Raw genomic sequence first — 26041 nt, forward strand, 5'->3', positions numbered from 1 at the left:
CAGGCAAAACTCTCTAAACTTAATAGTATTAGAATTAAATAAGTCTATGGGATATTGTCTTTCATGCTATTTGCTGAAGGCTCAGACATTCTAGTTGATCTCTCTGAACTCTGTCCTGTTTCTTTCTGAACCCGTGCTGTGATACTGAATTGATGGAAGACTCGTTAATTTGTTTCAATGAAGAAAGTAATTAAAGAAATTAAAATTAAACTAAGGGGAAAAGTTAACATTGGAGAAATTAATGACATTTTCTGAGTGTGTGAACACACTGCAAAAAATCCTTTTTACACATAGAATGGAAAGAGTGGGGTTAATTTTGCAAACCTGTAGCTTAATGTAGAATTTTCTATTAAATTCTATCTGATGGTCTGCTTTGTAACAGTTTTCTGTGACCTTCCAGGAACATATTGCCTGGCAGGAGTGTTTAGACAAACCTTGATCTGGCCAAATAATAACATGTTTATCCAACGCTGCTTTCTTGTTCAGCAACTAATTTGGAAAGATTTTGGTGAGCTCAACAGGAAATAGAAACAGTGCACTTTATCATGAGGAAGAGAGCTTGAATATTGCTTCATAATTACTGAATGCACTGAAATGTATTTGGGTTTTTAGAGGAAAATAGATTCTATTAAGATTTATGTTAAATCTGCCATTGACCTAGCAGGGGGTTTTAGGAACTTACCCATTATTCTTCATGAATACTTTTACCAGATAATGGGTTTTGGAATTCTGGCTCTTTGTTACGGCGTAAATCTTAACAAGAAACTGCCAAAATAAGAAATAGAGGACAATCTGATATTTATCTTCTGAATTACGTGAGGCTGGCACAAAGGCTTGTTATGAGCTATAGGGATCTTCACTTCTAGTCCAGGATGTGGGACAATTTGGTCATGAATTCTGGGTAGCCCCTGTTAAATGAATTTGTTTCCTCTCTGTAAGTTCTCCTGAGTCAATAATGATGCTGTTTGCAATATCATTGACTGTCATGAGAAATAGAAATCTGCTTAGCTATCAATTATGATGGAAAGGCCCTTAGAAATAATAAAAACAACCTAGGTAACTTTTTGACGCATTTTGATATATTTTGAAAATATCCCGAATCTCTTATTTGCTTACTTATGAAGCATCAGAAATGGGTTCCATATCCTGTGCTAATTCAGTCACTAAATTAGTGCTTTCAAAAGCTGATTTGAGGGAAGTTGCTCTTTTTTGCATCTCCGTGGCTCCACATGGATCATTAAATTTGATGGGAACATTAATGACACATAAGGGTTAGACATAAACATCCATTGTTACTGGATGTCTTTTGAGAGAAATGTTGCATAAATGCTGCTCACTCTTCTGTTAAACTGGAGGTGCTTACCAACTGTGCCAAAATTGATTCTTAACCATCATGGTTATCTGTCATGTTTTCAAGTGGAAAGCTGTTATGAAACATGGAACTTGGACAGATTTACAAAAACACTGATTCCAGAGTGAGCACGGATGTGTTCCTTGTGCTGTTTGATATTAAGGATAATAATTGTCAGAATAAATTATAGAATAGCCTCAGAGCTGTTACAAAATACAGGCAGGGGCTATATAGACAGAATCAAGACTGGGAAAAGGTGTAGGAACTAGATGAAAACTGAAGCTGATTCTATCTATCTATTTATTTATTTATCTATTTTTAAATTACTGTGGTTTTACTTTACCCTGATTATTTAGTGAGAATGAAATGAGTTCTCACTTCTGAAGGTACTTTGGCTATCAGAAAAAAAATGCTTTGTGCAGGTTGTCTTTATGCAAAAAGGAAAAATTTTGGCTGACATTTTCTGAAATTTTGTGCTAACAAAAAAGACCAATCCTGAGATGAAGAATTTATCCCTGTATTTGAGGTTAATTTGAACTGTGGGAGCTCATCAAATACTATAAGCCAGTCTGAGCTGCATGTTTGAAAAGCAGTACCAATATAAGTCATTCCAAATATAATGGGCTAATCAGTAGCCTGGTTGTATTTAGGGATGGTAGAAGGGGACAGAATTTTATTAAATTTATGTACACTAACAAGTCATTCCCTTTGAGAGTCAGGTAATTTGATTACAGAGCACATAAACATTAGGAAATTTTCTTAAAGTTATTTGAAGGCAAAAAGTACCTCTTGAACAGTTATGCCAACAGGTTTCACCTACTATAGCTCATATTTATTGCACATCATTTAACTTGATCACTGAGCAACTGATTGAAATTGTAGGGAACATTTTCTGAAGCAATGAACTAGTGATTGTGGACAATTCTGACAATGTTAAGGCCCTGAATAAATGATCTTTATCAAATGAATCTTTATCAGCCAGTTCTCATGTCTTTATATAGATGAACCATTTTTCAAGTGGTCTGGGGTATGGAGTGGAGAAGTTAAGAAGTCACTTGAGTTTTCATCTTTTATTTTGGTTATTGTCCTTATTGTCCGGGCAGAGCTCAGACTTCAGCGAACTCAATGTGCTTGCACAAAGTTTTGTCTCAAATCTTTTGGATGGTTGGCCTTGGTAAACAGTTCCATATGGAAAGAGCTTGAGATTTGTGCTCCTGATCTACTGCAGCCAGTGGATATCAGTGCACTGGGAAAGAGGTGAGTGGTGCAGAGCTGGCTGTAAAACAAACCACAGTACAGACAGAGTGGGTACAGCAAATGCAGAACAGGTGAGCCTTCCAAGTGGTGGGATTATTCAGTAACTAGGTAGCTTGATGATGGATTCAAAGGATGAGAAGACATTTGCATAAACAGAAGCATTAGATGGCAGTGGAAATGAAAAGCCACTGCAATATAGTCAGCAAATGAGAGGCTGATTTGGTTACAAAAGTGATTTGGTTCTTGGGAGAGGGAAGGGGTCTTTGGATCAACCTGAGGATGACCACATAAGCAAAGAGCAGTGATTTTTCTTCAACTGTCCCCAGTGAAATCCCCTGAACGGATTGTTTTGTCTTAATGGAAGAGTTCATTCCTACATATGAAAAGCTTTTGACAGCTCAATTGCAACACTGCCGCAGGACAGTAAATTTCTAATCCCTGTCCAGGATCCTAATCTATCATCTTCAATAATACTGTATTTGTGCAGCCCAACAAATGTTCTAATACCAAGAGTGAACAGGTTTTGTTACACTCATGCAAACATGAGTTTACAAACTGGCATATTGTTTTAGAAAACAATTGTTTTTGGCAGTTGTCATACAAAAAAATAGGGACTCACCATTTCTTGCATGACCAGAAAGTGTGGCTTAGAAGTAACAGCTTTTGCTGACTTTTGAACTGGAAATAATTGTTATGCTCTTGCACAATTTACTGTAATGGTTGCATCTGTGTATTAAACATGTATGGGATGGAGTAAACGTGAATTATCATTAAGCTTTTTATCCTACTAACTTTATCCCATGATCTTTAAAATAAAGTTTTCTCTAGACTGTTTTCTTTGTGATCAGCATCTATCTCTTTTTCTAAACGGTTTTGTTGGTCTCATTAGTATCTGAATTCCCTAAGTCTTCTAAGTTTAAAGAAATAATTTTTTTTCAATTTAACTTGAACAAGCATAGTCTCTTGACATTTAAAAGAATAATGCATCTGTAGTCTGCATACCTGATCCATGATGAGAATAAATAATTGTTCAATTGAATAATATTTCGCTCTTACATTGTATTGAATCTTGCAGAGCTAGTTCTGCAAGCAATGCTGTGAGAATAGCCAAAAACCCTGCATGACATCTCTGTAGGCTAATGTTTACATTAAAAAATGTATCATACATTTCACAGCCACAAAGTTTGCTGAATTTGAGTAGGCTTTAAGCACAGAAAGGAAGCATTTGTGGTTTATTTGTAAAGTAAAACTCAGGTAAATAGCACTGACAAAGTAATGATTTTCCTTCTGTCACAATAGGAGGAGATACTATGTGCTGAAGATTAATAAATACATTGATTAAAACCAGCCTGGGCAATTCAGTCCTAGCCCCTCTAGTCCCTCTAGTAACTACTATTGCATTTTTCATACTCACAGCTTTAATTAGTGGAGTTTAAAATGTAGCTGAATTTTTTGGAAAGGAAGAAGTACTGATGGCTTGCCCTTGCAAGATAGTAATTCATGCATTTTTAATCCAGGGTCTTATTTCCCAATATAGCTCATATAATGTTTTATGACCTGGAAAAATGGGCATTTGGGGACATGCAAATTGGTGAAGTATAAATGGACAGTCAGAGACTGTACAAAGTAAATACAGTCTTGAAAGCTATGTAAAAATGAGAGACCCCACTGGCGGAAACTGGAGGATAAATAGAGAGAAGTAGACAGCTTACTTAAACCATATGATAATGGTGTTGAAAAGCTAAAGGCAGAATAGATTTGTGTAAAGCATAATAGTCTTTAACTCAGAATTAGAAGTAAAAATTAGGTCTGTAGTTCGTCATGAGAACAAAGACTAGTTAACCAACAAGTCTGACATCCTATTTCTAAGAGGAGATACTGCTGAAGCAGGAGGCATGAAACCACAGTAACAGTGAATTATGTAATTCTGGACTGTAAAAGGCTTCTGTCTGTTTGGAATCTATTCCCTGCTGCCTGACGGGTTTCTAACCCTTCACTGAAAAAATAATTGTGGAACTCGAAGGTGGTTAGAGCATCGCAAACCCCTTTTAACTCAATGAAAAATATGAAGTCTGAGCTCTGGGTAATATATCTAGATAAATGGGCTGCTTTAGTCAGGTAGAAGGCCATACTTCTTGGAATTTGTAAAAATAAACTCTCCCAAGGATAATGAAATTAGAAATTAAGAAAGATTTATAGGATCTAGTGCAATGCATAGTTACAGTCTTAAGAACTCTGTTTCTCATAGCTGCTTTAAGCCTGATGACCTTTAATGGTGTACCAGAGGAATAGGATAGAGTATGTAAGAGAATAAAATATGCTGGTTGGGGAGGTGGGGTATTTAGCAGTAATAAATCCATGACTAGTTGGTTGATAAGCCTGCTTGTCTGTGTCATTGGAAGAGATGCAATTGAGCTTCTACTGATCCAGAGATTTTTTTTTCACCCAGATCTCTATATTCAGAGACTGAATATATTCCACAGAAAAGGTTTACGTTTTTTAAAGATACTTAAGTAGTAAAGAGTACTCATTAGGAAGTGAAAAATTCAGAATTTGAGCTATTGCATTTTGGCCTGTGTCCTAACCAGGAGAAACTGAAGGAACCCTAAATAAGCCAATTAAAAATGATATTAAGCAATACAAAAGGTTCCTACACCTCTTGTCTGCTTAAATCTTACTTTGATGATGCATATTTTTTTTCCCTCTGGTACTCTGAGATATTTATATTTGAAGAAGAAAATAAATTATTGATTATGGCAATAAAATAGTGAAACTGAGTGCACATGAAGTGCACAAAACAAAGTGCAGTGTAACCTTTTGAAGAGCTTGGTGCCACCTTCTTGATGACCTCTTCATGCATGTGTGTTCATCTGATGTGGAGATGATTTGAACTGTTTGATTTAATCCACAAGGTTAATTTGTTGGGGCAGCAGAGAAAGGAAATAGTTCAAGTACCTGATTTTGAATATTTCTGCTACTGTCTGTGCCCTTGTATTGGAAGGATAAAGGTCACACATTGAAAGAAATCAGTGAAAGAACGAGCTGGGAGAACGCTGATCTTTCCTTACTACTCAGAATGAAAACACAAACAAGAGCAGCCAACACCAGTATTGATCCAAACAGTTTTACAGAAATGGCTTGAAACCATGGCAAACTCACACCAGGTGAGCATTAGAGAACTGGCAAATAAGCTGCTCTGGTGTCCTTTTTTGTTTGTTGTTTCCAAAGTTCACAGTGGAGTATGATGGTTTGCTAACTGAACTTTGCTTCCAGGTGTGCTCACCACCTCTCTGATCATGGTTTGTGTTCCTCTGAATAGATCACGAGACACTAAACTCTCCTCTATAAGGGTGTAAGATGGGTGCTTTAGCACTAATTTACTCAAACTCTGCCAAGTTAATAGTGTCCAGGTAGCTGTAAATAATTAGGAAAATAGGTGTATATTTACTAATGCAGTGTTCAGTAGACTGCTGGGTGCAGCTGGTGGGGCCTCAACCTTCTTTCTGGAAAACAAAAAATATTCAAATCCTAATTTGAAGCTGGATGCAATAGATGAGATTCATCATTTATGGCTATAATCTGAAGCAGCAGCAATTCCTTGGAAGAAAAGTCTGGACTTTACACGGACATTTCAACCCATGGATAACTCCTTGTGATATGAATATAAATGGATAGGAATTATAATTTGCATGATTGAGTTGTTGTTTCATGTTTTGAAGACAAAGTTAGCAGTTGTGAAAGACGCTACGAGCGCAAACAGCCAACACTGAAGTATATTTATACGTATCTTATAAATTTTTTCTGTCCTGTTTTACATATGTATTTCTTGTCACTGAGGTAGAGCCAGGATAATTAACTCCTGCTGTTGAGAGAGCAGAAGTTGATCTTTGGTACTTGAAAATCTTGCTGCATAAGGCTGCTCAATTGGCTGTCTCAGGTAGCTGCTTGTAAAATATTGCAAAAGCAAAAACTGGAACAAATCAGAGAGAAGCTTTCCGACAGCAGCCAGGGACTAATAGCTCATCTTTGGAGAAGAAAACATTGGAAAAAGGTTTCTGATTTGAGAGATATACACTTCATTATGGTGCTTCCAGGTTCACAAAGCAAGACTTGTTACAATTTACACAATCAGTGTACTTGTCTGCAGTTTCCTTGGCTGCTATGCTTGCTACTTCATGAAAAGTGTATGCATGAGATGAATAATTTTATACTTTCTGCACAGAGAAACCAGATGAATAAACTTGGATTTTCATCCTCAGTGACTGAGAGAGAAGGCAGACTGACTCTGTCAGCATCTTTCACTCCCAGCTTTGTTTGCAGGCTCAGTCACACTTTTTCCCTCTGGCTGGCCTTTTTCCTCTAGTTCTTCATAGCTGTGTGGAGGGCTTAGAGGTTTATGTGTAGATATCTGTACCTGATGTACCATTTCATCTTTCAAGAGCAAAAAAGACCAAATCTTGTCCAAACATGTATTTGGTCCTTACACATCAAATCATAAAAATACAGCTGACATATAACCTGTGGGAATTTCAAGGTGGATTCTAGACTGATTTGTTTATGTGTATATGCTGTAACCACGTCTTTATATCTTCCCTTCAAAAAGATCCTGCATACAGAGCAGATTTTTTTTGTTTATTTTCTGTGGAAAAATCCTGACTTTCGTATACAAATGATTTAAAAATGCTTTATGAAATCCTTGAAGTGTTCCAGAGCAGAATAAAACAGGCTTGGAAATGTTCTATATATATTCTTATTGGGAGTGAACTGCCTGAAAAAAATCACAAGGTTTTTCTAACATACCAAATCTAAAAACTTAAAAAACCCACATTGACTTTGAATGATAAGACATTGTTTAATACAAATAAGCAATCTACTAGGAGCTTTTTGACATACAGGGACAGTCCAATCATTGTTGCAAAAGGTAGGTGTGCTGGCTTCAGCTGGGGTAGAGTTAATTTTGTTCATGGTGGCTGGTCTGGGGCTGTGTTTGGATTTGTGCTGAACACAGGGTTGATAACACAGAGGTGTTTTTGTTATTGCTGAGCAGGGCTTGCACAGAGCCAAAGCCTTCTCTGCTTTTCATACAGCCCCAGTGGTGAGGAGACTGGGGGTGCCTGGGAGGGTGGGAGGAGACACAGCCAGGACAGGTGACCCCAGATGAGCAAAGGGAGATTCCAGACCATGGGACATCATGCTCAGTATATAAAGTGGTGGATCAAGGAGGATGGGGGAACGTTTGGAGTGATGGTGTTTGTCTTCCCAAGTCCCAAGTGTGATGGAGCCCTGCTCTCCTGGAGATGGCTGAACACCTGCCTGCCCACGGGAAGCAGGGAATTGATTCCTTGAGTACTGGTGGTCATATGTTTTATTAAGATAGTGATGTTGCTTGTGCTTCTGTTGTCAGGCAGAAAGGTCACTGTTCTCCTGACAGTCTGTTACAAGCCAATCTTTTAAAGATATTCACTAGTGGACAGAATATTATACAATTAATTTTCTGGGTAAATTTAGCTTAGTTCCCCAACCACATCCTGTGTTTCAGCATCCAAAATGCATGGCAAATTCTATCAAAAAGATTTACTTCCTTCAAGCCATTACTCTGTTTACAGATATTCCTAATATAATTAATTCAGATTCACAGTGCCTGTCACAAATGACAAAAGTAATTAATTCTGAAATTTGGATGGTGGGGTTTTATGTGGAGTACTTGCCTTTGGGGGATTATGTCTCAAAAACGTTTTGGGTCATCATTTATTGTGTCTAATAGCAGGTTTTCTAAGGTTTCAATTATGATGCTTGAATAATGTAGGAAGCAAAGGAAAAGTAATGGTTCCACGTTTATGGTATTAATTTCAGTCAGCAGAGAAGGAACACTTTGCACTGGGGGCTACAAACATGCCAACTGCATTATTCCCTGAAGCCTGCACACAGAAGTAGGCTGTGTTTTCAAAACTGGGTAAAAGTTTCTCATGTGAACAGGCAATTAAAAAACCAATATGACTTGCATGCTGAAATACAATAAGTGCACACCAGCAAATGTGTGTGTGTTGATTTGGTTTTGTGCTCTGTTTTTTTTTTCCTATTCTTGAAGACTTTTGGATAAAGGCCATCTATATTTGCTGTCTATATTATCATGTGTAATATTGGCGATCTGGATCCAGTAACTCTTAATCTTGAAAGATTCCTGTAATTCTGTTTGGGAACTCTGCTACTGGAATGGCAGAAAACTTTTCAAAAGTCTGGAGATAGCATCTTCTGACTTAATAGTTAGAGGCAAAGATTTTTATACTGTAAGTTAGGAAAGCTTAGTGTGATATGATGAATGCATAGTCTGATTGTAAGTTTGAATAATTTAGTGCTATTTGCTTTTCTTATGCTTTTTCATTCCTCTCTACTCTAGACCTTCTGCACATTACCATTTTCTGTGCTTTTTTATTTGTTAATAACAGTTGATTTCAAAATCTGATGGATTGTAAAAGTTGATTTATGTCTGTATGCAACAACAATTTAACACATGATCATCTAAAAATCACACGGTATCAAACCTTAAGGGTGTAAAATTCAAGTTGTGTCCTAGTGCCTGAATAGATAACTTGAACCTGCTAATGATACCTCTTCTATTTTTACTTCTTGTACCATTATTACTAAGAGTTGTGCCATCATTATACTGGGTTAATTGCTGACTGTAGGTGACTAAGAAACTGTGGTTTTCAGTTTATGAACCAGTGCCCAGAAGAGAAAGGAGCTTTGCTTAAATAATTTTAAAGGTAGCATAGTAAATGAAGGGAAAGTTTGCAGACACAAAGAAAAGGTTTCCAGCTCTGCAGTAAATTAAGTGGACAACGAGGAGTTTATCATGGGTGGTGTGATGAGATGCTGTCTCTCTGGAGTATTAAAAAAAGAGAAAAATCAATGAAAATGCATTAGAGACCATGCAGCAACCATCCTGCTGTCGAGGGATATGAGCTATATGACCCAGAAGGCCCTTTCTTTTCTTGAAATATGTGATTCTGTCCTTCAGTAACTAAACTCATTTTTCCTATGGTTCTCTAACTTTGCCCTGGTGTTTTCTTTTCTGATACAGGAGTTTCACAACTCTTTTGGTTAAAAGCAAGCAGAGTTAGAGCAAGAAAAAGTAATGCTTTATTTATTTATTTAAATTGGTCAGATGCGACATTTTGTGTGAGTTCTATAGTAAATGCTCAGTCTAGAAAACGAAAACGCTGTGAACAGTGAGCCCTCGCTCTGGAACTTACTCTAGTGTTAAACCCAGTTGGCTTCATGAGTGGGAGCTCACAGAATAATTGTCTGCTGCTGATCACTCTGAGACTTTGCCTCGGCTAAATGCTTTTCCTTGGTCAAAAACTGGCTCCAGGCCAACCTACTTGAAGCTCCATTTTTTCTGCAGAACATTATGTCCAGGGCACATACTTTAAGGTAGGAGAAACTTTGGTCTGGGCAATCCAAGATGAGAAAGTTAGGGGCTAAGAGAAGCCTGCCAAAGCCAGCATATTGAACTGCTGAAAGAGCTAACCATGGCTGTGGCTTCTGCAGGGCATTGTCCATGTGCTGCTTCTAAGGCTTTCTGTACAGGGCAAATAAAAATATAATGCTAGAAATTATCTTGACCCTGAATCGCTGTTTTCTTTTCAGTGAACAAGTGATCTCATGCAAGGCCCTGAGCTACAGTGAAGGTGTGACTACCACCATCCTCAGCAGTTATGAGGCTAAAAAGACACAAGACAATCATGAACGTATGCCTAAAGGTAAGTATGAAGTCATTTATACTTTTGAACTAAGAAAACAACTGAGTATAGATTAGCTACTTTTCCTTTCCTGAGGGTGGGTGTATAAATTGCTTGTGTCCCTGTAAACTGGATTTTCTCTCTTGCTTCGGGCTGGCCGATGTGCCTGTAGTAACTGGCTCTCTTCCTTTAGGAGGTCTAATGCTGTTCTGCCATGTGAATGGAAGGATGCTTTCTGTTGGAGTGAGGGGAAAAGCAAAAATTGTAATGCCTTTCCCTCGTCTACTTTATATTTAAGTAATTACCTGTGCTGAGCTAAGCACAGTTCATCCCACTGAGTCATGAGGCAAAGACAGGAAAATGACATGAAAGATGAAGACATGAAAAATGACAGACAGGAATCTTTACTGTGACAGCCCCACAGCAAATGTAGGGAACATATGACTCACTGCAGCTCCCGGAGTTCAGTGACTCAAATCCAGAAGCAGATGGCCTTTTTGTTTATCTCTACGGGTGAAATGGAGTAAAAGTCCCTTTATGCTCTGGAGACTGCCTGGTGTGTTGATAGGAACAAATATCCATGTGTGTCTCTACAAGACTGTTTTCTTTTAAGCAAGGTAAAACTATAGAAACAAGATAATGGGGGTTATATTTTTTTATCTCTCCTCCACTCCCCCTTTGTATTTTAGGGCGTTTAGAACTCTTTCTCTCTGTTAATGTGCCAGTAATTTTTGGTTACCCTACTTTATGTATAGCTCAAAAGATGGGGGCTATTAGCCTTTGAAAGTGAGAAGCAGAAGATTCACAAGGGGGCAACTGCAGGCAGTTTGCAACAGGAAGCTTTCTGAGGCTTTCCTGGGCAGCCACCATTTCTTCATGATCTGTAGTGGAAGTATTTCTAAGCAGTCTGTGATGCAGATAAAACACTGACACTGAAATGGATTGTGGACTGCCTGCCTCTCCTTCCTGAAGGAGCTGCCACTTGATACAGGCATGCTGGAATCCTCTGTCATTCCTTCCTTCCTGCAACATTTTGCATGGGGGCAGATTAGGGGGATGGGAGCCCTTAACCTTTGTTTATTAAGGTATTCTTTGACCTTCTTTCAGGTGCCCCTACCTTAAGCCAAAAGATGGTTTTACTTCTCTTTGGTTTTAAACAACAAATAAAAACTTTGTGAGTGCTCTTGGTTGCTGTTACAACTTGCTGTTTACCTGACTTAGCCAACAAACTTTATATCAAGGAATTCTGTAGCTGAGACACTATTTCAGATGTTTAGTGATTCTCTAGGTTCATGTGAGTACAGTTACTTGCAAACCAGATTAAAATAATGATTGTGGAAACTCAGGTTTTGTCCAAAATCCTGATATTTTCAAATGTTGTAGAGAAAATATTAAACTGTCTTGGATCCTGTGTGCATGCCAACGCTGCAGGACAAGTTTAAAACTAAGGCAATGATTCATCATGTGCAATGCTGTGCCATTTTAGTTTTGGTAGCTGTTTTGAAAGTGAGTAAATGACTTTATAGAATTAGGTTCAGAAACAAAAGCATTAAAGACCTTGACACTCTATTCCTTTCCTTTCACTGGAGTTACAAAAAGTGGTATTGGAATGTGATCTAATTATCCTCATCTATTGTTTAGTGTCTTGTGCTGTCTAATTTTTGACAATCTTGTCTGTGCAAGAATGCTTACTTAAAAAAAACAAAATTAGAGATGGAGAAGGCTCTTGCCAGGGCTGTTTACACCTTCAGGGTAGGAGCTGAGATGTTTATGCCAGTTAATTCCTTACTGTGTGTTCAACAGGATGCAAAACAGTCATACAATGCAGTCATCTAAAAGGAAATTATTTTCTGTGTTTGCTATTCTGAAAGTAAATGAGTTGATTTTTCAGTGAATGGGGGATTCATTTGAATTTACATGCAGGGCCCTTTTTTACATAAAGCAAGTACAATCCTGAATTATTCATGTTTTTTTCATTTTTTTCAGTGGTTGGTTAACCTGGAAGGAGAGAAACCAGAGTTTATTCTACAGGCACTCTCTCTTTATTGCTGGAATGGGAACATTGCTCTGATAATTATAGTTTTACTAATTATACTTATTTGCTTAATCCTCATAAGAAGAATTTTATTTACGTCTAGTTTGCTATTTGACACTGCAGCTAAATTATGAATTATAAGCAGGAAAGAGGTCAAGTCTATTTGCATGATCTTGTCCCCGATTCCTGTGTAGAGTTCCTGAGAGGTTCTTTCTGAAAGAAAGCTCAGTCAGGTTTGCATAATTCAAACAGGCTACAGACCTTATACTTGTACAGTGCAGATATGCACCTTAAGGGAAAGATTGTAGGATTTCTAGCCCTACTACTTCTTGCAGCTTGCTATCACAGTTTGTTTGATTTTATTGCTTTGTTAGTAAAATCCTTAATGTCTTTCTGTCAAGTTAATTCTCACTGGTAAATGCAGAGGACTGCTCTATCTTGTTCTGCTTAGAGACAGTGTTTTCTTTTTTAAAATAAGAAATGAGCTTGTTCTTTCTTCACAGAGAATAAAGAAACAGATCCAAAATGCTTCTAAAGGATGCAATCTCTTTGTTGGTTTAAGCAGACCTTGGTGAGGCTTTCTACTAGGAAACTTCAGAATCTGAATACACCAGCGAAGTACTAATCCCAGTTGTAGATTGTCATTGGATTCCTTTTCTCTTCCTAGGTGAGTTAACTTCTTTTACTCACAAAGTACTGAAGGTCGAACAAAATCCCTTTAACCGCTTGAAGTTTGTATACACTTCTGGTTTATTTGAGTTTTTTAATGTATGTAAAATCAGAATGTCTGGCAGTGAGTGAGGAAAAGGGAAAATAATTATACAATGTCATGACTATCTGTGTAAAGTTCAGTAATCTTAATAATTCTTAAACATGCTAAACTGAAGACACCCAACAAAGAATTTATGTCGTGTAAAAATCATCATTGAACAGATATGTAAAGGCAGGAAAAGTTCCATTCATGTAATCATTTAGGCTGTTTCTCAAGAAGCTTGAATTCATCCACTGGTTGTATCACATCAGGTTGGCAGACTCCTGTTTTCTCACTGAGAAATATCCCTCTTAAGGAAACTGGCTGAATGACCTCATGGTTGCTTGCTTTCTGCCAGTCATAATTCATGTCTTCCCACTGGACTGGGTATGGCAGTTATCTAATTGTCTGTTTCAAAATGGACTGTATTTATTTTGTTAAGGGATTGGCATTTGGGAATGTTATCCCTTCACTTTTTTCATAAATGATTTATCAACTCTGTTACTGCTTGCATATTCATTATTGTGCTTCCCAAAAGATTTTTCTAGAGTCCTCTTTTGAAAAGGAGCACAGGAAAGATGAACAAGGCTTCCTGTATTTGACCAGGAATTTACTTACATCTCTTAAGCAACATTTTTTAGGCACTGACACTTCCTTAATAATTCCAGAGGGAAAACAAAGAAGTTAGGGCTTGTGTCTTTGGGTCCTAATTTGTTACAACTTCCAAGATAATCCTGTATTTTATTCCATTTTACCTTCGACTTGGTTGTTATACATATATTTTTGTGACTGCAAGAATATACTGATGTCCTAGGATCTTTTTTCAGACAGAGAGACTTCTGAGTGTGTGAAGTATTACAGAACTACTCAGAAGAGAATTGCCATTTTCTCAAGACCTATCAAGTGATGTAGTTACTCTACCAAGTACTTCCTATTGGCCCATACTCCTTCTTGGGGGATAATTCATTGCTTTTTACCAAGAGAAAGCTGAAGCAGTCATTTGTTAAACCTCCTAGATGGGATTGGTGTCAGAGCAATATTTAACATTTTGGATGGCTCGTCACTCAGATTGACATGTGCCACCTCTCCTCACATAAACCAGGCTGCAAGCTGTGCTGAGTGTGCTGTCAGAATGGCACAGCCTCTCTGTGATAGCACTGTCCGTGATGCTGAGAGCTGGGAGAAGGGCTGCGGGTCCCTGGGGTCTTTTGGGTATCAGTCTGCATTGTGCCTGCACAACTTCATTGTGGGTAAAGATACAGGGTGCATGTGGGGGCCTGGAACCATAATGGAGTGCAGCACATCAACCCCCACCCCTCCTTTGCACCTCACTAATTGATAATGTAAACACACTTGATGTCCTGGAATTTCTAGAAGGTGTTAATTTCAGAATATAATGTCATGGAATCATTAGGTTGGAAAAGACCTCCAAAATCATCAAGTTCAAGTCCAACCTATGTGAACAAAAGCATCTTCTTAGAATGGATTGTAATGGAAAAATATAATTTAAATTTCATTTCAATTATATACATACTTCATTTCTGTTTTTCATTTTGCAGCCGAATTACTTTAGGACTTTGAATGCTGTAAGTGTACATGTTTTCTTCCAAGATCTTGAAGTGAAAGAAACCAACCCCATATCCACAGTAATACCCTTTGGGACAAATCAGGAAAAAAGACTTGTTAGCTTTTCAACACTGTGATCACAATAATCAATAGGACATGGCATTGAGACACCCCATGGGAAAATCTTTGCTCTTCTAGATGATTCCTCAGGTAGGTCAATGCACATACATCTACTCCAGAGCACGGGACACAGATGTGTGTCTTTCCTCCATTCATTTCGATTAAAATACCCTTACAACCAATAAGCAATGTGAGGAAATACTTTTTTGGCTTTGTCTCATGTTCCCACATTTCAATTTCTTCCTGTTTTTTTAAATTTGTCTTTAGTGTTTTCCCCAATCATGCTGCATTATGTTCCTTTTTGTTCTTCTCATCATCTCTTCTCAGCTCATCTCCATCAAGTCATCATTTAATCTTTCTCCCTCCTCCCTGCTACTCTTCCTCTCCTTCTTCTGTGCTTGTTCTTTTTCTGGTTTAAGTAGGGAGAAACTCGTACTTCCTGGGTGTGGCTCAGTATGAATTTTAAGTTGATAGCGTTCTTTCAACACCATACCAAGTCTAGATGTGCCAACTTTTTCCTTGCAGTCAGGATTATGAGTGCTGCAGAAGCTTCAAAAGAAAGCTGATGCCTAAGCATTATTAAAAATAACTCACCTACTGGATCACCTCTCAGGAGAGATGATACCAAAAGTAATGCAGGCAGCTAATTTGTGCAAGAAAGGTAAAAGATCGAAGAGAATTAAATTGATAGCATCATTAAAAAGATAAAGTTCTGCTTCAGTGCCTTTAATTTGTAAAGAAAGCAGGTTAATGATGGTATAGGCAAAGGGTTAGATATAATTGGTTTCTATTTTAGTTAGAAACCTTGCAATGAGTAGAAAGCCATAGAAGGACACCAGATCAGAACACCTCAGAATATTCATGCTTTGCTTATTCACAGAACAGGAGCATCATGACAGAGGAGCTTTCTGGTTTTTATGTCCTTGGCATCCTTTGACACGAGTCTTAAGAAGCCACTTGTTTCCCACGTTAGCCCATGAACAAATTCTATCTGTGAAAGAAACAGCATAATTTCTGGGATACTCTTTAGAGGCCTAATTCTCAGACAATTCTGGATTGCTGCCTTTTCATGGCACCCTATTCTGTGTTCTTCAAGACATTTCTAGGGGCTTCTCTTTTGGTAAATTTGCCTTATATCTTACTACCAGTCAGAGCTGGTTAGCAAAAGTAAACATAGGAGAACCTAGTGATGTTTTATCTTTAAACCTCTTTCTATACATCTATATGATTTGGGAATTGCTGTGTTAAAGTATGGTTTATTTAATGTTTCTAGGATTTAAACTCTGCATTGAATTTTTATAGCACCCTTGAATAACAGCACATTGATGTGCCAGAGATTTGAGTCAGAGCAAAAACTTCATAAGCCCTGGGCTTAGGCTCTTTAAAAAAATAAGTATTTGTGCACCAGGAGCCAGAACTTATGTTTTAGTTGTTACCCCACTCTATCATTTTAGAACTCCCATAGCTTTGCTCATTTGCTGAGCTACATCCAGGAGAGGGAAACAAACATTACCAGCTAGGTAGCCTGTTATTATGTGAACAAATACCAGAGGAGGGAAAGAATAAGTCTGCTTCTAATCTTTTGTATTGATCATGCTTTCTGTCAAAGCTGTTGAAAGAGAACATTCCTGATGATACTGGTTTGATTACCAGGTGTGTGGCTGTGGTTATATACAGCTCCCTGAGAGGCTTCTGCAGCTACAGCAAGCTGGGTGGACAGCTGGGCTTTTATAAAACATAAATGTTTGTGCCTGTGTGCCAGGCACATGGATAGATGTATGGGGAAAAAAATTCTTTAAGTAAATGCATTTCAAGGCCATTCTAGTAATACAGTATTACCAAATAAAGTTTTAAGCCACAAGACTGAAACCAAAGCTTTTTAAGAATTCTCCTATAAATCTCTCAGAAAAAGACATTGAAACCACAGAGAAGAAGGTTAAATACTACTCAGTAGTAATCTATTAAATCACAGCATGTGCTATACTTGAAAAACAAGCTACTCTAAAATTGAATAACATTCTAAAAAATTCTGTCAAAATGTTTTCACTTGGCTATATGTAAAAATTCTTGCAGAAAGGTTCATATTATTGAGTCTAGTATTTCAAAGGGGATTTTAGACATTTAGATGTGTATCTTCTGCTTTTAGTCATATTTAGGAATTGGTGGGAAGAAATGTGTATTTGTTTGTACAGTTTGCTGTAATACCAAGGAATTTGGATTTAATATTCAAGTACTTTGCTGAACCAAATCTTTTAAAGCAGTTTATATTTTCCAAAATGTTAGCAAGTGCTGGCTTTGTGCTGATGAAAGCTAGGTTCTTGATTAACAGTTTTTAAGAAAATAAACCGTTAACACTTCTCTATGGCTTTCTTGATGTATAAAGTTGGTTCTAACATGTTATAGCTGCAGCACAAGAGCAGAGGTTTTTGTGGTTTGGTTGTTTTTTTTTTTTTTAGATGCACTTGTTTTTTAGTACTTGTGAAATGATCAGTCTCCATTCAATAAAACTGGCTATTACTGTGCAGGGAAAATAAATATCCAGAAGTATTTAGGCACATATGAGTAAGATTACTTACAGATCATAAACAGAGAGCAACTGGTCCAAGTGTCCTCTTGTTCTTCACCTGTCTTGAAAATGGATTTTTGTGTACTCACAGTGCATCAGCATCCCCAATATCTAATTAGTGTTCTCCATCTTTCCTGCATCTTTTTCTGGGCATTTGAGTACATTCAAATATTTGTAGCTTAAGTTCATTTTTTAAATGACTGCTAGGAGGTAGACCTGAGAGTTTGAACTTTTGTATAAACATCTGCTTCATAAACTCTTGGGAAATTAGTCCATTATAAAAGCTTTTGTTATTGCTGTGATGTGGTTTAATGTTGCTTTTGAACGTTTTAAGAAGTATTTCTGCATTAGAAATGCATTGGAGTAACATTGACAAGATTCTATATAGTCAATCACCTATAGAATATGTCCTAATTCTTGTCACATGCTTAGATTTTATTGCAGAATAAAACTGTCTTAATGGTTTAGTTTTTCTCTATATACTGTATCTGTGACAAGATATAAATATCCTTAAAAGTTGTTTAGATGATCATACTCTGGGATGTAAAGGAACTGCCTATACTGAAAGCTAAGTTGATTTCTATTGTTTGAAACATCTTTTTTTCCTATGCTGTAGAGGTTCAAAGGTGTTTATACAGACAGAGCAGTTATTTTGGATGAGCTTGTCTCCTGAAATTCTTGATCTCTTTCCCTGCCCTACAGAAAGGGAAGTTTTCTTCCCTTTCACATTACATCTACCAGCCTGCAGGCAAGTGATCTCTTGATGGCTTGTTTCTCCAGCCGTGTAGTCAATGTTGCCTGTCCCAAAGTGTGTGACAAGAGAGGGCAGTGAGGGCAATTTAAAACTTGTGGAGAGTCAGGAAAAAGATTTCTGCCTTCCCCCTGCCTCCACAATGCACTATGGGACACTTCACCACTACTGAAGGAAAGCTGACTGCTCGCAGTTGTTTCCTAGTACATACCCTAGGGCTGTTTTCTTTTTCCAAAAGCACCCTGTGATTTTAGGAACTCGCTGGGTTGTTGAGGTAGACAGTGAGGACAGCCTCAGGGGCCAGTGGCATTCAGGCTTTTCAGTGTCCTGTACAGGTACCAGAGGCAGCTCAGAGCTGCCTTTGATGCTGATTACAGTCACTGTGTCAGAGTTTCAGCTAACGACTCGAAAGAGAAGCTCACTTTGGATGTCATGGTCGTCGGCTCTCTTGCTTCCAAAACCTGGACTGGTATTTTGGAGACATACCAGGCAATTTGGGGACTTTGACAGTTGGGTTTGGGTGATTTAGTAGGAGCAGTGAGGAGTTCTGCTGTCACCCTTATGCATTCCAGTCCTTGCCAGAAGCTCCTGCCCCAGAGAGGAGCTGTGTGCCAGCTCTTCTGCCACTCTCATTCACAGCATTTCAGCTGATGCTGAGTGGGCACTAATGTGCAGCGAACTATTGCAGTTTGGTGGGTTAATAAGGAATAAGAGAAAGAAAGTGGGGTGAAAGATAAAAGGATTAGAGCAGGACAGAAAATGAAATGCAGATAAGGAGGAATGTTGATGTTGGCAAAGAGGCGATGTAATTGCATTTTGATAAGTGACATTTATGGGTTATGAAACACCTGCAGAAAATCTCAAAGAAATAATTGAACCAGACATCTTTCCGTTCAGGTGATGTGTGAAACTAAGATCCAATACTCCATACTTCATGCTAAAATAAGTTTATGCTTCATTGTATAATACAGATCTAATGATGAGCTGACTTTAAAATTATACCACATGCACTTTTGATATATAGTTTTACAGATGGAGAGATTTTTATTCCGAATTTAAAATTCCTGCAAGCTTTGGATTTCCTGTTCTTGTCCCTAATTCTTGTTGTTTCTTTACCCCATAGAGACTAATTCCTTCTTAAATGAGATACATGATCCCCAAATACTCACATATGATTAGTTCTTCAGAGAGGCTGAAAGAAGTACAAATAAATGAAAAAATGTCTTTCTTTATTCAACCAAGTAACAGACAGACTTAAATTAAGAATTGGAAATGATTTTCTGGAAAAAACGCTCTGAGCTGTTGACAGTTTGGAGCTCCTTGCTCATGGTCAGTAATGGCAGCAGAAATTTAAGAATAATTAACATGAATGAAATGAAGAAAGTTCCCAACCAATCACCAGAAAAAAAAAGGAAAAGCACATGTGCCTTTTCCATCTACATTGTTTCAGACACATTTATTTTCTTGGTATAGCATTTCCATTTTATTTCATGGTAACATGAATTCTCCTTGCTTCCTCTCCTTATAATTTATAGTGCATCTTAAGGTTATAATTGTTTTTTTAATGTCCCTTGACAAATATTATAGATTTGAATGAGAATCAAATGCAATTGTTGAATTCAGTCTGTGCGAAGAGATAACGTTTTCTACTCCGTGCTTAACTGATGACACAAACCTGACTTTCTTCAGCACTGACTGTAGCTGACCACAGCTAGTTGGTCAAAAGAAGCACTGTTTCACACCATTTTCAAGAACTGGGATCTATTCCTTATTTTCCAAGGGATGGAGATGGCAACAAAGCAATAGTTCTGGAATATTGCCCTATGTGCATTAGATCTGTACAAGGGACATCTAGAACTACGGAAAAACTTTTATGTAAGCCCTGAATTTAGTTTCTGTGTTTGCAGCCATTCTGGGATACATATAAAAACAGTATGTATCTTCACCTTCCTATTGTTTTAAGAAATGCTTCTGTCCAGTTCTCTCTATATAACATGGAAAGAATGCACTTCCCTCACGGTCATAACAGCAGGGAGTCAGTCCCATGACTGTTCTTGTTAGGATGTGCAGCATTATTTTGGAAATGTAGAGGAGCCATCTGGTTACAAATGATTGTGTTGATACTGATGGAAAATGTCTTTTCTGAGACAGATTATGCCTTCTTTTTTCTACCCCCATTTATATCCCCTCAGTAATCCTTTACTATACTTTCACTATTACTCTAACCAGGAATCTTGCATTTTGCTCCTGAGAAATGAAAGCACTACTGAGAAATGAAAGCATTCAAATTTGATGTGACAGCTTAGTTATCTGCATATTGTTTGGATCTTAGCTTATATCCCACAGGCCTCTCTGACCTCTGAGGATAATACAGGGAAGAAAATGTAGGTGCATGAGTGCACATCTAGAGGAGTAAGTGCTGTTATTTGCCACTGCCTGCTGTAATTCAATATACATAATTCAGAGACATTATTTATGTTTAAACCTTGCTAATGATGTAAATGGGGTTGCTTTTCACTGAAGAATGCAGTTTATTCATTACTGTTCTGAAGTTTTCTTCTCAAAAGGAAATTCCTAATAATTCTAAGATATGTTTTATGTTTTTCCCTAAGCTTTTTAAAATGGATCCATTTCTACTCTATGATCAGATCCATAGAATGGCATATAACTGAATCAGTTTATACCTTTCCAGAGGTATAGCTTTTTATATGCCTTTTCCTTTTATATAACTTTTATATAAATTTTTTATATACCTGGTCCTTAAGCACTTCTGAGAAACCGAGTATCAGCTTCTTATTTCATACGTATATCACTGTAGATCAGTCAGTGCTTGTTTGTAGCCAAACCAATGGGTTTAGTTTTGTTTTCAGATTTTTTCAGTTAGGATTTTAAAAGTGTGTAGGGCTGAGAAAATAACATCTCCTTTCACATACATTAAAAGTTTAACAACAGTGAGGAGAAAAAGGATAAAGACAATACATAAACTTTGTAAGATGAATTGTAACAATGAAAAAAAAAATTATTTGAATGCCACCAGATAGTAAGATAAGAAACAAAGTGAATGGAAGGACTTGTATGTCATTATCTAATGATTGCACCAAGGTCACAGTTGTAGAGGAATAATATAGATTTAAGTAAGTCATGTAATTTTTTTACGTCCCTGGTACATGTTGCAAAATCTACCTGCTTTGCTGTCCCACTGATGTGGCAGATCTGCACTGGAAACTGGTGCTCCTTTTGAGCAGAATGTCAGCACAGGCAGATGTTGCAGGGCAGAAGTACAGGCAAGAAGCCTAGATGCTGTTCCTGCTGATTTGCTTAAAAAATGACGTAGAAGATAGCTACTGTCGATCAAAGCCAGTGGAGAGCTATGAAGTTCTGAAGAGCTGTAAACATAAATTAAAAAAGATTCGTGTTCTGTCTTTTGAATGGCTGTTCTGGATTCCTCTCGCTCACATGCCCTTGTGCTGCTTACTGATACTGTAAACGTGAAAAACGGAATCACCAGAAACTGAAGTTAGGGAACTTACAAAAGCTCACAGTAGTAAAGTTTATTGCCATCTCTAAGAGACTGTGGCCCCTCCTTCTTGTGGCAAAGACAGAAACAAATGTGGAATGTGCCCTTTCTTGTTCTCATTTTTTTGACATGAACAACACAAGCTCTTTTCATTCTCACTTTCTAAACATGTACTACTTCATATTTAAAAGAAAAAACTCACCTGTTTGTCCTTCAAACTACTAAACTACTCAGTAAAGGCAAGGCAGACATGGGAAAACTGATTAGATTTAAATATATTCTTGAAGGAAAAGCTGAAGAAATCTGGGACTAGGAAGACGACTAAAGCAGAATAGCACTTAACTAAGTACTCATATGGTTCCCACAGATGATTAAAAAGCAGATGGCTTTGTGAGCTAACAGCCTGGGTCCTCTGGGTTTGTGCTGTTAAGTAAAGTGTCCTGGGAAAGGAAAGGGAAACTGAAGGCTCTTTTCCCCAGACTGTAACTGCCTGCCGCTGAGCCAAGCTTGATTTTATTCAATCTGAGTATTGGCTTGGATTTCTGAAAGGAAGATTTGGAAGCCTGCCTCGTTCATCAAAAATAATTTGTGATGCTACCACAGAGGCAAGAGGGCTTCTCATTATTGTTTCCTGCATTTTATGATGTTGGCACTCTTCCTGAAATAATTTAAGAATTGCAGACATAATAATAATTTTAATTTTATAAAAATAGATCTCATCAGTGAAACTCGTTTTTTATCTAGGTTTCAGTAATGTGCCTCTTCCTCATTAAATACAACTTTTTCTGGTCATCAGCTGAATATAAAGCATGGAAAACAGCAATTAGGCAAGCTTTAAGCGCTTTAAGTTTAAATGGTAAAATTCTTTAGAATCACTTATGGCCTGAATAAGAGTGTCAACATCTTTAAAACTTGAGCTGAAACTGGAATCTTGGGAGATCAGGGAGTAAGATGCTGAAGATTACTGAGCTGGAGATTCAGTGATGGCTACAGGGGTGATAAAAGGGAGCAATGTTTTAATTCTTTCTCCATGTCATTCAAGAAAAAAAGGATTCCACTGTTGTGCCAGACTGAAAGATCATGGATATGTGCATCTGTGACCAAAACTGAAGGCTGCAAGAATAGCAGAGGCTGAGGTAAAACCTCCTCTGACTCCTCTTGCTGTCTTCAGCAGTTTGCCTCATTTATATAGTTTCAGTAATCTTAAGTGGCTTTTCAATTCGTGGTTGTGTTCAATCTCATGTAAATCTTGTTCTGGACCTGTAATATGCAGCATGATAGCTAAAATTAACAGCAACTTGCTGATGGCTCAGGCCATTGTCTGAGGCTGGTGGTGTAAGTGGAAAAGATTACACTGACATTTGATATGGTGCCCAGTTATATAGACAGAGAACTTGGTGTTCTTAAAAAGATTCAATAGAAACAGGGATCACTCAAAACACTTATTTTGAGATGAGATCACTTCTGGCACAAGAATCATAAGTTCTTTCCATAAATTACACAATATGAACATTGTATGTTGACAAGCCTGATGGAGTTTCTTTCATGATTAACAGCAGAGAATATAAAACCAAATAAACTTCATAAAATCCTCTGAGAGAAATTAAAAAAATTGTCAGGGAATTGTTGCAGAATTTTTTTTTTTTTTTAAGATCCATTAAGTTCTGCTCTGTTTTTAAGTACAGGTTTTATTGAGAATACTAATATGTTTTAAGGAACTCCTTGGAAGCCCTCGGTTCGAAGTCCGCAGTTCATCTGTCACTAATAGCGGTCCTGGTTTCCTATTTGGGTTTGCCATTCTGGCATCTGTAACAGAGCCACAGACAGGGTCTTACTCTAAAAGTATTTGTCTCTCTTGAACTAAATGATAGTGGGAACAATGTGGAGTTTCTCAGCTCAAGTATGATTTACTCTGTAATGACACCAAAAAGGAAACCTGGGCAGGTGTTTGTGGGTTCCTTGAGTTCAAGGATTTATCTATTCAGTCTCTGTCTCACCCTGTGTGTGTTATGATTGCACGCCACTGTTTTGTCCTTGTTAATTTTGCAGAAGAGACTCCTGGAAAGAGAAGCTAGAAAACACTAAGTCTTGTTAAAAATAGCTATTTGGGCAATCAGACCACAGAAATAAAGAAGAAAGGAGGGAAAAACCAGAAAAAACACATTCAGGGGCAGTGATATGACCAGTGTGTGAAATGGAAATGAAAGCATTTTAACTGAAGTTCCATTTTTGTTTTCTATTTTTCTGCCTACAGTTTTCAGCTTTATCACCAAAACATGAAGCATACTTTACTTCATTCACTCTGTAACTGAGGTAGCCAAGAAGGGTGCCTTTTGAAGCAAAAATAGCAAGCAGATTGGGTTTGATATATCACTGGTACTAGAATAATTCATTAAAGAGTGAACCTGTTGGCCTCCAGCTGTAAATATTATGTGGGATTTGCAGACCATTTTGCTCTGTACCTCACGAAGGTCAATAGTACTGAATCATTTGTTTCTGACACACATACAAAGGACACAGACTTCAGAATACAGAGGATAGTAAAAGCAGCAAGCATGATCACAGCATAAAAACAAACATCGTAAGCAGGTTCTAAAAGGTTATAATGTAGCTGCTGAAATATCAATAGTTACTTGAAAGAAATGTTGTCACACCTAGGCTTACCTAGAACCTGAGAGATTGCAGAAATTAAGTCAGTTGTAGTAGCTGTAAATTCTTGTGAATTTTAGATTTTGAAATAGATCTTGCCCTAAACTGACTAGCAATAATTTTTGTGTTCTGCAATTGGGTAAATTCATGTTTTCTCCCATCTAATAGTTCGAAATGGCATAATCCCACTACCATCATTCTCAAGTTAGTTTTGCATGCTGAATTATTTGAGTGTAGTAGATAACCTCTCTGTTATCCAGTGAAATACACTGCCAGGTGTAAATGGCCCTATCAATTAATGAATCAGCTCTGTAGGGTTATAATCTGTGTTTTGGATTTTCAAGGTCTTTCTGCTCTCAGTACTGTTTTCTCATGAGAATTCCCTTAATTGGAAATGCCTTTTCTCTTGTCTGGAGCAATAATAAATGTTTCAGTAGAACTAGATAAGCGGGATAGATTTGTCTGAATCCATATTTGATATGGCCATCGAGATAACAGATTTTATCCATTTTTTCTTTGCTAAAATAATTAAGCAAATAGATTAAAACAGACTTTCTGGACTTCTTCATAAGAAAAGCCTGATAAGATTAGGAAGCTGGAATTCTGAGGACGCTTTGTGTTTTCTTCTCTACCACTTTCAAGATGTTAGTGATAATTTTTCTTGGTTTCATTGTCTGCAACAAAATTCTGTGTTAATTTTAGGATGCATAGCAGTGTATGCAAACACTGAACCCCGTGGCTGTCAGATGTTATGTTAAAGCATGGAAATAACTGAGTTTAAATCTCATTTTCTGAAGTGAAACTGGCAACGGCCTTGTATTCTCTTCTCAGGGAGACCTGGGACTCATCTGTGGCTGTGTAAAAGCTCTGTGGTGCTGTAATGGTCACCTCACAAAAGCATCTGTGGTAAAGTGTATAATTTACGTAACATCAACCACAGTCAGCACTGTGGTGTGGAGCTCTGTTAAATCCCCTTCTTGGTGCCTCTCTCAGTGAAGTGGGTCAAGGACTGACAGAAGGAAGAATCCTGCATATTTGCAGGATGTGAAGGTCTTGGCGTGAGGTTGTTTCTGGTATTCATCTCACATTGCAGGGAAACATCAAATAATACATATGGTTCAGCACTTGGAGGAGGGAGTGCAGGATGCTCATCCATGATGCTGGGATTTAGATGAAGTTCTGCCATGTAGGAACAAAAATTCACAGGAAACACTTGCTGCTCTTGAAATATATTTAGAACAACATTTGTGCCAACTGAAAGTCATCTCCCATTTTGAGTTCACACTGGGCAAAATCGTTTATCCTAATGTAAACCATTTGACTGAGTGATTTCACAACTTCTTTTACTGTTTCTTTCTTTGAATTTCAATTTTTGTCTTTGCCTCTCCTGAACAGTCATAGCTTTCCCTGCCTATGAAATTCCAATATTAAGCTTTTTAATGAAACGGGGAGAATTTAAGGATTTGTTTAGCATAAACTGTAACATCACCTTTAATAGATGGATCTCAAAAATTACAGTTAGCTATTTCAACTGTAATTGATGACATATGCTTTTCACATTAATTTATTTGGATTTGTAAGCTGGCAAGTTCTAGTCAGTAGTCAGTTTTACTCTTTTTGACTCCTGAGGAAGGGAGTTTGCTGTATAAAACCTTCCATTAGTTGTTATATAAACAAATCATGTCATGCTTATAACATGGCATTACTGCCTGACAAGTTCTTGTATTTCATATTCG

General features: G+C 37.5%; 1 long non-coding RNA gene across 2 annotated transcripts in view; it reads left to right on the forward strand.

Moving 5' to 3' along the window:
- The window catches only part of LOC116445840, a 93319-nt gene that overhangs the window by 15355 nt on the left and 51923 nt on the right, over window positions 1-26041 (forward strand). For both annotated transcript variants that reach the window (XR_004240895.1, XR_004240896.1), the window contains exons 2-4: window positions 10259-10371; window positions 12889-13052; window positions 14696-14912. This is a non-coding gene — a long non-coding RNA (uncharacterized LOC116445840). The remainder of the gene's footprint in view (window positions 1-10258; window positions 10372-12888; window positions 13053-14695; window positions 14913-26041) is intronic.

The sequence above is a fragment of the Corvus moneduloides genome, chromosome 6 (assembly GCF_009650955.1).
Source record: "Corvus moneduloides isolate bCorMon1 chromosome 6, bCorMon1.pri, whole genome shotgun sequence".
In the NCBI taxonomy this organism is placed as follows: Eukaryota; Metazoa; Chordata; class Aves; order Passeriformes; family Corvidae; genus Corvus; species Corvus moneduloides.